This window comes from Marmota monax, unplaced genomic scaffold, assembly GCF_021218885.2.
Source record: "Marmota monax isolate L192 unplaced genomic scaffold, Marmota_monax_Labrador192_F-V1.1 WCK01_AAM20220418_F8-fsc00038, whole genome shotgun sequence".
Taxonomy (NCBI): domain Eukaryota; kingdom Metazoa; phylum Chordata; class Mammalia; order Rodentia; family Sciuridae; genus Marmota; species Marmota monax.
Window position 1 is genome coordinate 10,906,285 of NW_026692498.1, and position 15,173 is coordinate 10,921,457.

Genomic DNA, 15,173 nt, shown 5'->3' on the forward strand with positions numbered 1-15,173 from the left:
ACAGACCGGTTGGTGCTAGAGGCCACCTCAGTGCCTGCCTGGTGGCTGCCTGAGGGTGCAGGAGAGACCACAGCCTTTTGCAGCTGGGGCTGGATCTGCCTCAGGGGACATTTTGCCTTCTCCAGCCATCCCCTCATTGCTCCACCCCCTTCCAGCCTGCCACGTGCTACCTTCCACTGCATAGGTAAAGGGTGACATTCTGAGCACACCCGGCCCACAGCCTGGTGTGGCTCAAGGGCCGGGTCAGGAGCACGGACCCAGGCCTGGGAGTTCTCAGACCAGGAGGTGCTGGTTACACTCAACGGGACCTCAGAAGGAGGCCAACCTCACAGAGCTCACAGGGCCCAATGACAAGGCAACAAGGAGAGCTGCCACTGTTCAGTCCCGGGAGAGAGGGCGTCCAGAGGGCTGAGCGCTGGGCTTCAGGTGGGACTGGCTCACTCTCCTCTCGCCCTGCCCCTGCCCCTGCACATAGCTGCCCAGGCCAGGAAGCAGCACCCCTGTGCAAGAGGACTCCAGCCAGCAGAGGCCCCCTCTCCACTGCTGTCCTTGAGGCCTGAGCTCAGCACCAGTTGGTTCCCCTTCTCTGCCCCTGGGCTGCTTGCAAAGGTAGCTCCTGCAGGTTCCCTGGCAGACAGGGCCCGTGGGGTGCCTCCCTGGCATCAGGCGCACACACATGCTGGGTGTTGCCTGGGCAGGTATCCAGAGCCCCTCTGGCAGCAGGGAGGAGGAGCAGCGGAAGCTGTGTTCAGGTCTCTCCAGCCCCCCACCCCTTTGATCTTCAGCTCTGGCTAGGCTTCCCTTCCCCTGGCTCTCCCAGGCCTCTTGCACTTCCCAGGCAGGGAAGTGGGTGTGGGAGAGATCCAGAAACCCATCCGCTACTTTGAAAGAGACTGAAAACATGTGACCACACAAATCTCATGGGTTTACTTAAATGTCTTTCAAACAAATGGTTTGAATGGGTTTCTCCCACCCTCCCTCCCCACTGAGCCACTCAATGGAAAAGAGCAGCTCAAAGGGCCAGATTCTCAGGGCTGCTGGTGGCTGATGGAAATGGGGTCTGGACACAAAGCCCAGCGGGGGGCACTTATCATAAAGGCAGCTTTGGCTAGGAGAGAATGAAAGGCAGACACCTGAGAGGAGCCTGCAGAGGGTTAAGGGAGGTCAGCATCAGTCGGGGAAGGCTCCGGCACCTTGACCTGCAGTCAGAGGGTAACTCCCAAGTCCAGCAGAACCTGTCTCCATTCCGCCTGCCACAGACAGAGAGGTCTGGCTGCCAGGAGTCAGGGACACAGCGCTGCCCCTGATCAGGCCCTTGCCTGGAAGACCATGCCCTGAGCAGCCACTTGGGTGCAAGCTCTCACTAGGCAGTTGGGATGGACAGTGAGGTCTCTCCTTGGGCAGCACAAGTTGCTTAGAAAACCAGGCAGGGGCCAGTTGTGACGACACACACCTGTAATCCCAGTGACTCAGGAGGCTATGGCAAGAGGATCACAAGTTGAAGGCCAGTCTGGGCAACTTTGTGAGACCCTGTCTCAAAATAAAAAGGGCTGGGGATGTAGCTTGATGGTAGAGCACCCCTGGATTCAGTCCCTAGTACCAAAAAAAAAATAAATAAATAAGAGAAAATTTTTAAAAATCAGATAGGGTAGGAGACAGAGTGGCATGCAACTTCCCAGATGAGAGTTCGAATGGTGCCGGCTGGGGAAATAGCTCAGTTGGCAGAGTGCTTGCCTCACGTGCACAAGGCTTTGGGTTCAATCCCCAGCACCGACAACAACAACAAGAGTTAGAAGGGCTCTGGGAAGCCAGAGTTCAAGACTCTGATCACCAGAATTTTATAGTGAGGACCCTAAACCCAGAGAGATACTCAGACATGCCCAGGTCACACAGCTTTGAGTCTTTGCCCTGTTCTCGGTGTCACTCCAAGCCTTATCCGTCCCACCATTACTTCCCGAGTACATTCCATGTGCCCAGCCTCTGGAATTCAGGTCTGGGGGCCTGGGTGACACCCGATGAAATCTGAACTCTGCCCCAGAGCCTTGCTGCTCTCTGTCCCCACCCTTTCCTTTTGTAGATCAGAGGTGGTACCCTTGCCACCACCAGGGACGGCCCAGCAGAGAGGAGGTGAGAGAGTGAAGGGTGGGAGCAAGAGCACAGCCTGGGGTTGAGGAGACAGTCACGAAGGTCCTCCAGGCCGAGGAGCAGGGTGCCGGGAATGTGGGCTGCCACTGGCCAGGCAGGCCTCTGGCATCAGGCAGGGCAGGTGGACCCTGGGCAGACTGTGTGCACCTACCCTCTTCTCCTTACCAGATACGTTCTCTACAGAAAACAGAAACCCACCAAGATCACCCAAGAGCCATCTGAGAAAATCGTAACTACTAACATCCTCTTTTTCTCTGGTCCGAATATGGGGCCACTCGGTACCTACCACTTTTTTCCAAGGAATTAGAGAGAGATAAACTTTTCTCTTCATCAAATGCTTTTTGGCCACCATCTTTCCTCCTGAGCACAGAGCAATCCGTGTAACTGATGTGCGTGAGTCTTCTCAACCAGCTCCCGCGGAGTTCACGAGGCTCTGGCTGTGACAAAACCCCTCTGCAGCTGGATCCCAGGCAGAGCAGCTCTGGGGCCCAGGCTTTGGTGGAGCCTGAATGGCCCCTGGTTCTCCCCAGGCAGAGGCAAAGCTTCATGCACACGGTGGAGGGTCGGGAATACTGGCTCTGCCCTCGCGGCAGCTCTCAGGCAGAGAGGCCAGACAGACATCAGAGGCAGACACACGGCCTCTAGAAGATTCTCTCAGTGCAAACTTAAGTATTTAAACAGAACCAATTGGTATGCAGAGTCCCATGCTCCCACCCAGTAATCCGGAATCAGTGATTCCAAGCAGGGGGCGTGCAGCAGGCCCCATCATGATCAGCTGACCACAGGAGAGTTTCAGTGCTGGAGCTAACCAATCTGCACTTGGAAAAAACCTGCTCGGGAGGGTGAGCCCCACATGCTTCCACATGTGTGTGCAAAAGCTGAATGCCTGGCACTGGATGCACAGATTCCTGAGCTCCATCCCAGAGAGGGAGCAGTGGGGTGCTGAGGTTCTTCGTTTCTCCCTGCTCCCAGGCTGGTTCAGGGGCCATACTCTGGCCCATTGTGTGACACCCACGTGTGCACCTGTGTGGGTACTGGTCCGCACAGATGACAGGCACTGTTTGCCTAGCAGAATAATCACAGCGAGCACTTACTAAAGGTCAACTCTATGCCCTCACCACTCGCCACTCAAGGTGTGGCCCATGGATCAGTGGCAGCCAGTTTCTTCTAAGAAATGCAGATCTGGGCCCCACCTGGCCTGAGCTGGAATCTGCAAGCTCCTCGGGGGATCTATGAGCCCACTGAAAAAGTGCTATATAGAGTCCTGGAAGAGTGACATGGGCCATGCCGTGTCCCCTAATGTTCCTGAGAAGTTCATTATTCCCCTGATTCTACAGGTGGAAAGCACAGCTGAGGTTAAATTACTTGGTTGAGGATTCATAAGTACCAACAGCAGGAGCTGGGACAGGAAGCCAGACCATTTTAACCCAAAATCAAGGCACCCCCTGAGGTATCCTGTTCAGATCCCAATAACCAACCTCTCTCTCTCTCTCTCTCTCTCTCTCTCTCTCTCTCTGTACCAGGGATTAAACCCAGGGGTACTTAGCCACTAAGCAACATCCCCAGCCCTTTTTATTTTTTAATTTTGAGACAGGGTCTCGCTAAGCTGCTTAGGGCCTCACTAAATTACTGAGGCTAAACTTTCAATCCTTCTGCCTCAGCCTCCCAAGCGGCTGGGATTACAAGTCTGTACCACAGTGCTCAACACCCAACACCCACTCTTGAGGTGGGCTCACTCACCAGTTCGCAGATCAAGCTGCAAAGATGCAGGGAAGTTAAAGGAACTGTGAGGCAGCCCTCCCTGGGGACAATGGAGCTGGACTTGACCCCACTGGCCATCTCAGAGCCCCTGTTCATTCCCTCACAGCCCATTCTGTCTGCAGCTCTGAGCCGGAGCACAGGGCCAGAGTGGGGGTCCTCCCTCCAAAGCCTGCAGGCTCTGCAGACAGGTCAGGGGCAGGAAGGCAGGAAGCAGGATCTGGGGCGGAGGAACCAGGAGCTCAGTTTGGTCTGGGGACATTCTTTCTTCACAGCCAGACCCAGTTCTGTGTGCCTTTTGAAAGGAAGTAGAGAATAGCTGTGCTCAGCCCAAAGAGGCCGGCCTCTTTCAACATTCCAGTTGCTGCCATTTCCAATTACGACTTCAGAGGACTCCTATAATTTATACATCCCAGGATGCATTGCTCCAGCTGCTTTATGAGGGGAGTTCATTACACCATTAAGGTTAAACTTTTATAAAGTACCGGGCAGGTGGTGGGCTGGGCGCCCGGCTTAGTTACCGCTGCCGGAAGCCTGCTGAATAGGGTTCACCTAGGGAAGGGAGGGCACAGCTCTCTAAAGGGACCCCGCAACAGAGAAGGCAGCTCCTGAGGTGCCCAGGCCTCCATTAGCCTGTTTATTAAACTGAGCAGCAGAGCAGGCAGGCAGCTAGGCGAACAATCTGGAACAGCTCAGCAGCACTGGCAGGGGGCCTGAGGGGTGAGAGGAAGCCTCTGTGAGAGCCACCAGCCAAGGCCAGGGAGGTGTGGGTCTGAGGGGGGCAGGCCGGGAGGAACGGGCGGCTGCCAGCCCTAGCCTGGCCTGCAGGGAGGAGGCCGGTCTCCTGAGCCAGAAGGCAGCCAAAGGGCCCACCTTTTGTGGGAACCTGCTCTTCCCATGACCTGCAGGGTTCCCAGACCTGATGCAGCAAGATAGGAAGAACAAGCAGGAAGATCTGAAAGCAGGGGCCAGACAGACATCAGAGGCAGACACACGCCTCTAGAAGATTCTCTCAGTTCTCGGGCTGGGGCTCAGTGACAGAGCATTTGCCTGGCACGTGTGAGGCCCTGGGCTCGATTCTCAGCACTACACATAAATAAATAAATAAATAAAATGAAAGATCCATTTAGAACTAAAAAATTTAAACAAATAAAATAAAAAGATTCCCTCAGTTCTCCAAGGATGCTGAGACCTTGGTTCTCACCTACACCTCAGTTATGAAGTAACTGAGCCTCCCTCCTAGGGTCCCCTGGGACTGTCTCGAGCACAGGGCCTGGGTTGAGTGTCCCCGGAACAGAAACTGTCATGGTTCTTTGTATTAAACATGTGCGTTAAAGCATCCAGAACTGGGCCTGGTAGGGAGAATGCCCCAGGAAGTGTGTGTTCTTGTGGCTGCTGTCACAGCTGGAATGTCGTTTATGTGTCAGTCACTATAGTCACCAATGGGAACTCCCAGAGGACTCTTGATAACTTTGCCCTTATTGTTCCCAGCTCCACGCATGAAGCTCAGTATGCAGTAGGCACTTCACAGATGCCCCGGAACCAATGGGTGGATGGGAGATCACAAATGGCAGAACTAATCTCTGCTCCATCTGGCCTCATCCAGAGAAGATGTCGGAGGAAGACCAAGTTCTCTGCAAAGGTATAGAACTGGAACGACCTTGACTCTACAAGAGGAAAGCATCCCCACAACTGGTCCAGGGCTCAGAAGGCCTGGTCTTCACCACCGCCCCCCCGCTCCAGTGACCATGACATGAGAAGACCTGCGGGGCCTGGAGCCTCCAGTCTCAGTGGGTGCGTGGCGGCCCCTGAGGCTGGGTCTGCCTCCTCCCCCCCACACACACACTGGAGGGGCCGCCCAAACGGAAGGCTCCTGGACGCCACAGAGCTCTTGTTTGTCAAGGCTGACTGTGTTTGGGCCACGAGGCCAAGTCATGACACCCACTCTCTGCATGCAAAGTCTGCCTGACAGGCCATCATCCCACAGTTCAAGGGGCCCAGGGCTTTGCGCAGGGAGGTGCAGAGGGGCTCTGGGGAAGAAACTGGCTTCCCCCAAAGGCCTCAGGAGAGGAAAAGTTAGACAAAGAAAAGAGCAGGATGGAAGGGGTGCCAAAGGGAAGGAAACCAAATAGGAGAGAAACCAAAAGGGCCAGGGGCTGGGAAGCCAGCCTCAGAAAGGGCTGGGTGTCACGAGGGTAAGATGCCAAAGGGACGGCTGGCCTCTGCCAGCTCTGAGAAGGTGCCCAGAGGCTGGAGGGGAAGCCCAGGGAGCTGGCCTGCATCTCAGTAGCAACAGAGGGTCACCTAGCTGCAGAAGAGACAGTGGCAGGAAAGCAAGGGTCCTAAAGGCCTGAGCACTGGCCTGGACTGACAGAGAACTGAAAGAAGTGATCAGGACAGTCACGGACAGCATCTGACTCACACTGAGTGTGCACCCTTCCTGCCCTGGGCAACCCTCCTCTGTGGCCTCATTTGATGCCAGGGTGCTACGTTCTGTTTGAGCTCCTGTTTAGATGAGGAAAATGAGGCTTGGGGAGGTCAAGTGTCCTGTCAAAGTAGCAGCTGTGTCCTCAGCTATGCCCATGTCTGAAGGCCTATGCTGTGCTCAGCTTAAGGACAGAGACAGTGAATCAGAAGCAGATAATCAAGGGCACTGAGGGGTTGCACGTCTTGGACACAGGCAGTCTTGAGGGGGTGAAGTGGCAGGTGCTCCCCAGGGGACAGGGCATTGGGGGCTATGGGCCCCTGCAGCTGAGACTGAAAGGGCCAGGACAGTTTGCTCAGCTGTGGAGCCCAGGGCTGCCCTGTGGTGATTCCGGGGCCAGCCCAGAAACTGTAGCGAGCCAGCTACCCCAGGACAGCGGAGGAGCTCGGATGAAGTGGGAGCTGCTGCAGGGCGTGCCAGGGGAGCCTGATGTAATCCCAGCCTGCAGAGGCGGAAACTTGGGAAATGAAACAAAACGTCACCTAACGGCAGCCCAGCCACAGATTTCCAATGAACCATGCCAGGCCTGCCGAGCCCCCACCCACGAGCCCCAGGGCTCTGCCCTCTTCTTCAGGGCCCAGGAGGAGCAGGCAACACGGGCTGCCTTCCCCAGCCCCAGCCAGGCTCTGAACTTGCTCTTGCTCTCTGGGACTGGGGCTGGTGAGAAAGCAGAGGACTCTAGCCGACGCCCTGGGAACTCTGACGCCCCGGGAACCCTGCCACCAGGATGGCGGTCTTAGTGCTTACAGGAAAAGGCTCACCTCTTCCCCAGGCTTCCACGTGCCTGGAGGGTGGGGGAGGTCAGGCGGCTGCCCAGCAGGCGAGCCATCCTCCTTCCTCATGGCCTGTCGACCTAGTTAGGCTGAGCGTGGGAGAGGAGAGGAGAGGGAGGGCCCAGACCCAGGAGGACCCCTGCACTTCATATGACCAGGATCCAGAGTGGGAGGGCCTGCTTCAAGGACCTGGGCACTCTTCAGCCAACCAGGATACCAGGCCAGGACCTCCCACTTCTCTCCTGGCCCCACAAGGTCCTCCAGCAAGTTCTTGGCAGCTGGCAAGCCACAGAATTCTCTCACAGCCTGTCCGGGGTGGCCAGGAGAGTGGGTACAGATGTCTCAGCCTGCTATGTACCCAGCCTTAAGCATTCCTGGCCCACAGGCCGGCTCTTGAACCTCACGCACACTCAATCCGAACCCTCGGTTAACACAGTGTCTCCCCTGAGTCCCTTCCAGCCAGTAAGGAGAGAGGATAAATACCGTCACTGTTGTCATACGAAGGGGGCAACGGAGGCTCAGAAAGGACCAGTGACTCATCTAAAGTTGCCCAGCAGAGCCAGGAGCAGAATCCAGGCCCAGAATTCCCCACATTCCACATTGTCTCTCTCAAGCCTCCCACCCTGTGGGAGGGGACACTCCTGTCCCCACAGCACAGGAGGGAGCCCAGCACAGGCAGGCGGGAGATGACACGGCTCCTGATAAACACAAACAGGCCCAAGGAGGCAGAGAGAAGGGAATCCCAAGGAAAAATCACACAACGCCCTGAGGATGCAGGCCACCAGCTTCAAGCCACAGAATTCCCGGCAAATGACCCTGGGCACGTTTCTAAGCTTCATCTATAAAATGGGTTCACAGCACCTACCCCTTGGGGTGCTGAGGGGGACGAAATGAGGTGAGGTGTGAGAAGCGCCTAGTGTGGAGCCGGCCCCTGTCTTCAGCCCACCGCCCTCTGCCTCTATCCCACCTCTGCAGCAAGGTATGAACTAGGAACACTGGCGCTCCTTAGGTAGGCAGCCCTGGGGTCAGTGAAGCAGGAGAAAGGCTTCACGGAGGAGGAGGGCTTCGGAGGGGCCTGGAGGAGAGGAGGGCATGGGTCACTGCATGTCCTTGAGCAGGTAACTCAACCTTTCCCGCCTCCCCTGTAAGTTGGGGGAGGGAGGGAGGAGTGACAGGTGTGAGGACTTGAGAGGTCCTCTGTTCTCCATGTTGGGTCTAGGCCCTTGGCAGTCACAGGTGGGCACCATTGTTATCAGGACTGCTAGTCTGTGACCTCCTACAGACAAGCCTTGTGCCCTCTCTTATCCCCAAACCTGTCAAGGTTGACAAAAGCCAACCATAGGGTCCTGTCCTCAGGAGGACCAAGGTGCAGTTCCAGAGCCCCTGCCACACACGCATGCCTGTCCATCAGGGTGCACGTGCTGGAGGTGAAGGGTACATGGTATGTGATGAAGGGACATCAATAATAAATTAACCTCAAGGAAGTCTTGGAACATCAATCATAAATTAATTAAATGGCTCCAGGAGAGACAATGACAGGGGCCTACTGGGGATGAATTAGAACAGTGCCTGCGTCAGCTCCCATGGCCGAGGCCACCTCCCATCCCCGCGGAAGGCCGCAGACACCTTGCCCCGGAGGCCTCCAGGTGCAGGAATGGCTCTCGGGAGCAGCCCCCAAACCATGCAAAGACAAGCCCCGCTCTCCTCCCACCCGGCCCCCAGCTCAGAGAACTCTCGAACACTGAAAGGGTTTTGATGAAACTTCCCAGAATAGCAACCTCCTGGGCTGAACTCAGGCAGGCGAAATTTCAAGGGGTAATTTGGTGAGAAAATGATCAAACGCCTGGAAACAAGTGCTGGGAGCACAGGAGCCCCCAGTGGTCCTCAGGGAAGAGAACAGCTTTGCAGGCAGCACAAACAGCCACCCAGGGACCCTGAGGGCCTCCGTCTCACCCTCCAGCCCGCACTCCAGGAGTCTCCAGCTGAGAGTCGAGTGGGAAACACGCCTCAGGGACACTTGAGGCCCCTGCGCTGGCTCCAGCGTCCCTTCCCCGTGCCCACCCCCCACTAACTGAGCTGACCAACCTGGCGGCTTCTGCCTCTGGCTGTAACCCCTCCGGCTTTGTCTCTCCCTTTGCTCCCCAGGGCGGAGGGACTCTCCACCTGGGCACTCACGGGTACCTGTCCCTCAGCAGCCCTGGCACCTGCCACCAGACACCTCTTCCTGGGGGCAGCACCAGGCCCACGCACTTGCTCAGGGCACTTGGGTGGCTGCCATGCTTTCTCTGGTCCTGCAGTCCTGCCCTGCACCCACCCCGGCTCCTGCTCCCCTCAGCCCCGGCTCTGGGCTCTCACGGTGCCCTGCTGCGCTCCCACCTCAACTCCAGACCCACTGCAAAGGCCCCTCTTCCCGCTGTGGCTGCGCTTCGCGAGGGCTACTTTCAGTAGTTCAGCCCTGCTGCTCCTGAGGGCCCCTGACTGCCCGGGTTCAAGTCACTTCCTCCCCTTTGACCTCTATTAGCACCCACTTCTAGAAATTCCAGTGTCTCCTAAAGACAGCCCCAGAGGGCAGACCCAGGCTCTGGGACATCCCGCTCCTTTACATGGCCCTCTCCAACCCCAACCCACAGCTGGGGCCCAAGAAATAACTGCACTTCCCAGGCTAACACATTCCTGCATGTGACACGTGTGACAGACATGCAGACAGATATGCTGACAGATATGCAGACTTCTGCGCCTCAGGGGCAGGATAGAGCCGATTCTCCTCACCAAGCCTGGAGCCTAGTACACCTTCCTGGGCTAATCTATGCAGATCATGATGTAACCACTTGCTGCGAGAGATTCTGGCTGCAAGAGCAGAAACATTTACTGAGCGCTCCTTTCATCTGATGGCCCTGCCGCCAGGCAATCCACGGTGGAATTCTCACGATTTTCCTGCGTGGGAAGCTGACTGTCCCCATCTTACAGATAAGGAAACTGAGGTGTGCGGAGGTCGGGCACAGGAGCCACAGCTACAAGGCTGTCCCCTGTCATCCGTGGACTGTCCCCAGCTGACTTCCAGGTGGCTGGAGGAGGGGCTCCGAGGCAGGCAGGCGTATGGGACGCCCCCAGGTAGTGCACACACCCCCAGCCAGGGCTTCCTTCTAAGGAATCCTGAGAAAGCAGAAGGGCTCCGCTCAGGAGACCACCACTGAGGGACGAAACCCACCCTCCCGCCTCCCCCAGCCACAGGCTGCCTCTGCCGCCGGGAGCCCAGCAACGCCCCACTTCACACACCCACTGACACCAGGCCAGCCAGACACCAGAGCCCACAAATTCCCACGCCACCAGCCGCTCCACGCCCCCTCAGCCCTCACTTCCCACAGACACACTCGCGGGCACACGCGGCTGCACACACGTGCACTTCCTGGGCAGCCTGGAGGGGTGAGCCCAGTCCCCGCTCTCCACCTCGACCTGGTGGAGGCCTGGGTGCTGCTCCAAACACCGCACGAAAACGACACCCTTCCCCTTGGCCACGTTGATCCCCTCCACGTCACCTCCCTGTGCTCCTCACAGCAAAGAAGTCCCCACCAACAGGCAGCCTCCTGGGTCTCCCAGGCCCCACACATGAATGCTTTCCTGTCCAACCCAGAAAGACCAAGCCCAGCTCAAGTCCTTATCAGAAAGGGAAAAAAATAATAATCAAGATAAACAGTTTTCAGCGCTGCCGCGAGAAGGCAACCACATCCTCCAGTGTCCTGGGCTCCGCGGTTCTATAAGATCTATCTTCCTCTGACCACACGCTCATTGAGATCTCCCCCAGCGCCACTTGCCCAGTCCACTGGAGTGTAATGTAGAGCTGTTCTGGTGAGCAATTGAACTCAGACAGAGTGTTGGGCCAACAGGTGATTAAACGCTGAGGTCCCCCTCTGGCCTGGGAAGAGGGTCAGAGCAGGGAGTGGCTTCCCCTGACAGGCTGTGCCTTCAGTTGTGGCCCTCTGACCCCATGCTCCCAGCACTGGTCAGCATCCTCTGGCCAGAGATGCCTGATTCCCTGGCACCCCTTGAGCAGAGCAGCCGGGCACCATGATTCATGGGGCAGCTGAGAGAGGAAAGGTTGCCAGGAGCTGAGCACAGCAACTTTGGAGACACACGGATAAAGAAACTGGGAATGGGACCCAGAAGGAGAGCTGGAAACCTCAGCTCCTGACGCAGCTTGCCCTCGTGTCCACTCCTGCGTTACTACCCCTGCCTCAGCTGGAGTCTGTCAAAATCAGCATCTGTGCACAATGACAAGGGCCGGTCACCTGACTGGGCTCCCCACTGCCTCAAGCCCCAGTACTGGGAAGAAAGTTCGGGAAGAAAGCTGGACTCTGCTTTTGGAGAACAGAGGCCAACCCCTCCTCTCAGCGTCTTCTGATCCGCCCCGCCTGCAGCCCAGCTCGGGCTGCGCAGAGTCCCAGCACCCCAAGCAGATGGCAAGGGGTGGCTGAAAAGGGCTCCTGGAGCCCAAAACCATAAGGCGGAGCCACCAATCAGAACAAACTGGCGAAGGTGTGCAGGGTGAGCTGAGGGGACACGAGTACTGGGTATTCACAACAGGGAGGCTAGGCGTCCTCCTTCACGGCCTCTGCACTAAAGAGAGCTTTCCAGGCAGAAGCTGAAGTGCCAACTAACTCCCTCGGGAGGTAGAAAGGCACTGCAGAGTGTGCGGGAGGCCTCCGGCACCCTCAGGCCAACCTGGGAACGACCCAGGAAGCCCTTGCAATGCCAGACCAGTGTCCAAGCAGTAGCCACTGGGACAGGGCAAGTCTCACGGCATGGAAAAGTCAGCTCACCCAGCCTGGCCGGCCATGTCCCACACAAGTGGTTCAACCCTGCAGCCTGGTCACAAACCAACAACTTCTGCCTTGGGGAGCAAGCTTGGGAAATGGGTTGCTGGCTATGGCAGACATCCACAGGGAATGCTCCAGAACCAGCCTCGGTTCAACAGAAATAGGCTTCCCTGAGCCAGGCCTCCCAGTCCGAAGGTCAGTAATTCAGGTTCTGCAGCCCCTTGTCAGGATCTAGGCTCCTGGTGTCTGAAAGCAAAGCAATTTGCAGCCCGCCTCATCTTCCCCACCTGCGGTGGTCTTTGAGCCAGAAACAGAACCACATCAGGAGAGTTGTCCTTGGAGAATTCACACCACACCTGTGTGCTACCCGTGGAGCACCCTCTAAGGGTGCTCATTGTCCCTTTTCCTTCCCCCATGGGTCTGGGGCATCACCCACTGTCCCCAGTCTCTGCCATTTGGCTTCAACCTCCCTCACAGGATCACCCAGCCCTGGTCCCACTCTGGATGCCCTGACCCACTTTACGTTCTTCAGGCCACAGCCCCCCAAATGCTGATGTGACTTCTCCCCACCCCCAACCTCAGAACCCGGAGCCAAGGGGAATTCTCCAGAGAAAACACACTTCCCAATTTTCCCTCCCACACAGGTACCCTAGATCTGTCAGCCGCAGACACCTCCCAGACCTACCCAAACGACGAGAAGTGTCTGCAGCCCAAGCAAAGGGCTTCATCCTGTTTGGGCCACTCCTGCAGGATTCCATAGTTGCTGCGGCCATGCTCAAAACCGTCCTCGGGAGACCTGGGGCCTGGTTTCAGCTCAGTAGCTGACTCACAGTGTCAACAGATCCCACTTTCCCCACCAGCATGTACTCTCAGGGCCTCTAATTCCCTATGACAGGCTTCAACCTTCCGGCTCCCTTCCTCCCAAATCACATTCCAGGCCTCCCATTTCCTATGGCCTCGAGCCTCCTGCCCTGGTCTCTTTACCTGAAGAGAATCCCTGACCTTTGTACAGCCTTCTACTGTTTACAGAGGGTTTCCACGGGCACCATCTCCTTTCATTCTCTATGATTACCATCCACCACATAAAGTGGCCCTGAGAGGTAGAGTCACCTGCTCAAGGTCACACAACCAAGATTGGAATTCAAGTTATCTGGCTCCAAATGCACTTGGACAATACTTCACCTTCAGGGAACTCAACAGTCTATTTCCAAACATCCTCCTTAGCATATCAGTGACCACCTGCCACCCTAGTCTCCAATATCCTCAACCTCATCTTTTTGGGCTCCTAAAATGTTTTCCCTGGACCCTTCCAAGCTCACCCTTTTTATTCTCTTGCCCCAGATGCCACTTCCCCTAAGAAATCCACAAAGACTGGAAGATTTCCCCCACATCCTAAGACTTCTCCAGGGGTCTGGAAACTGCCCCTCTGTGAAGCAGGACACCCTGTGACACTGAGCACAACCCTTACCCAAAGCTTCCCAAAAAGACTGGTGAGGGGAGATGCAATCCTAGCACACTCCCAGTAGCTGCAGAAGCACCTCCCAAGCATCCCACAAATGATCCTCTGGACCCAAAGGTTTCCAAGCATCAAAGAAGAGAAAAAACTCCCAGAGTGCACCCACCAACCCCATGAGAAGGAAGAGTCAAGGTACTACAGACAGATGGTGCACCACACAGTCCCCTGACCCACCGACACCTCTCAGCACTTTCACGATTCCCATGACACATTCAGTGACAGGGATCTCCACTGAGAACCATCCATCCCTCCTGTCTTCCAGAAGCTGGATGAATACATGCCCCCAGACAACACTATACCTAGGTTAGTCTCTGAGTCACCATCAGGAACCTTGTGGTGGAAGCATCTCCTGGTGTCTCTCTTTCATGTCCATTATAAAGGACACCAAGCTTCTCCAGCTGTCAGTCCACTGTACCCAGCAGGCATTAGAGCTGGAACCTCTCGACTGAAGCAATGCCCCTTCATTATCTCCAGAATGGAAGAGTGGGCATTTACCTTCCCATCCACCCAGAGTCTGAGGGCCACCAATTTCCCCCTCATAGTGCCAGACAGTCCTCTGACATTGCACTGAGCCAAGGCCAGTTTTTGAAGGGAGTCATGCCAGGGACTCCTGCCATGCTGAAGACACCGATTCTTCAACCTCCAGTGCCATCATCCCAGACCATATCAAGTTCAAGGCCAGAACCATCCCAGCACCTAAGCTGTGGCAGCACTTCCTCACGCCCATGCCAGCACCAGCAGTCCTCCCACCCTGAACCGTAAGAGGGCTGTGCGCATCACCTACCTGTCCAGAGAGCTGCAACCGCCTCACACCTGGGCGGCTACCACCACGCCAAGGCTGGGGTGAGTCTTCTGACACCCGTGCCCGGAAAACCACACTGCCTGTGCCAGACCCACGTTGCCCACACCCGCGCCACGGGTGTCACCATCCCCACACGGTGCCAGGAGCTCCGCGGACCTCACACCTGCCACTGGCGCGCGTGGCAGCCGCCCGTCGGGCCGGCCACCGCGCGCCCTGGACACTGCCCAGCCCGCCGCGCCGCTTGCACCGCGCCCGCGCCCGGGGCCCAGCCCGCCGCGCCCCAGGCCCCTCTTACCTCCCGCCCGCCGCAGGGCTCGGCCCGCCACCGCCGCGGCGACCGCCACCTCCATCCTGGGCTCCCCAAGGCCCCGATTCACTAACGCCGCTTCCGCAGGGCGCCGGCGCCGGCGCGAAGGCCGCCTCCGCCCCCCGGGGGACGCTGCGTCCTTTACGTAAACCCCACTCCGCCGCCAGCGGTGACCATGGCGACGGCCGTGGTGCGGCAGCGCCCCCTGGCGCCAGGGAGGGGAGCAACGCCGAGGCCGGAGCGATCGGAGCCTTTGGCGGGCGCTGGCCGCGCGTGGGGGCGGTGGGCTGTGGGCTCTGGTCTCCGCCGGGGCTCGGGGGGCAGCCGGGAGGACCCGGCCGGCCGCACTGCATGTGGGGATGGGAGCTCCCTGGGTCCCCCTCCTTCAGGCCCCGCGTGACCGGGTTTAGCGTGGGAGAGGGAAAAAAAAAGCAAGTAGGATCACTGGAGAACTGGTTCATTGGGAGGGAGGAAAGAGAGATGGGCTCCACCTCCTCGGGGTGACGGAGCAGCTCCTTTAGGAGTCGGAGCACATCACCGCGTGTCCTCCCTTCCACCCCCACACCACCCCTC

At 57.4% G+C, this 15,173-nt stretch overlaps 1 protein-coding gene across 2 annotated transcripts in view; it reads right to left on the reverse strand.

Annotated features, from left to right (window-relative positions):
• The window catches only part of Dagla (diacylglycerol lipase alpha), a 59,559-nt gene extending 44,850 nt beyond the window's left edge, over nt 1-14,709 (reverse strand). For both annotated transcript variants that reach the window (XM_046445587.2, XM_046445580.2), the window contains exon 1: nt 14,589-14,709. The gene's annotated coding sequence lies outside the window, so the exon portion shown is untranslated. The remainder of the gene's footprint in view (nt 1-14,588) is intronic.
• Between the last annotated feature and the right edge of the window lie 464 nt (nt 14,710-15,173).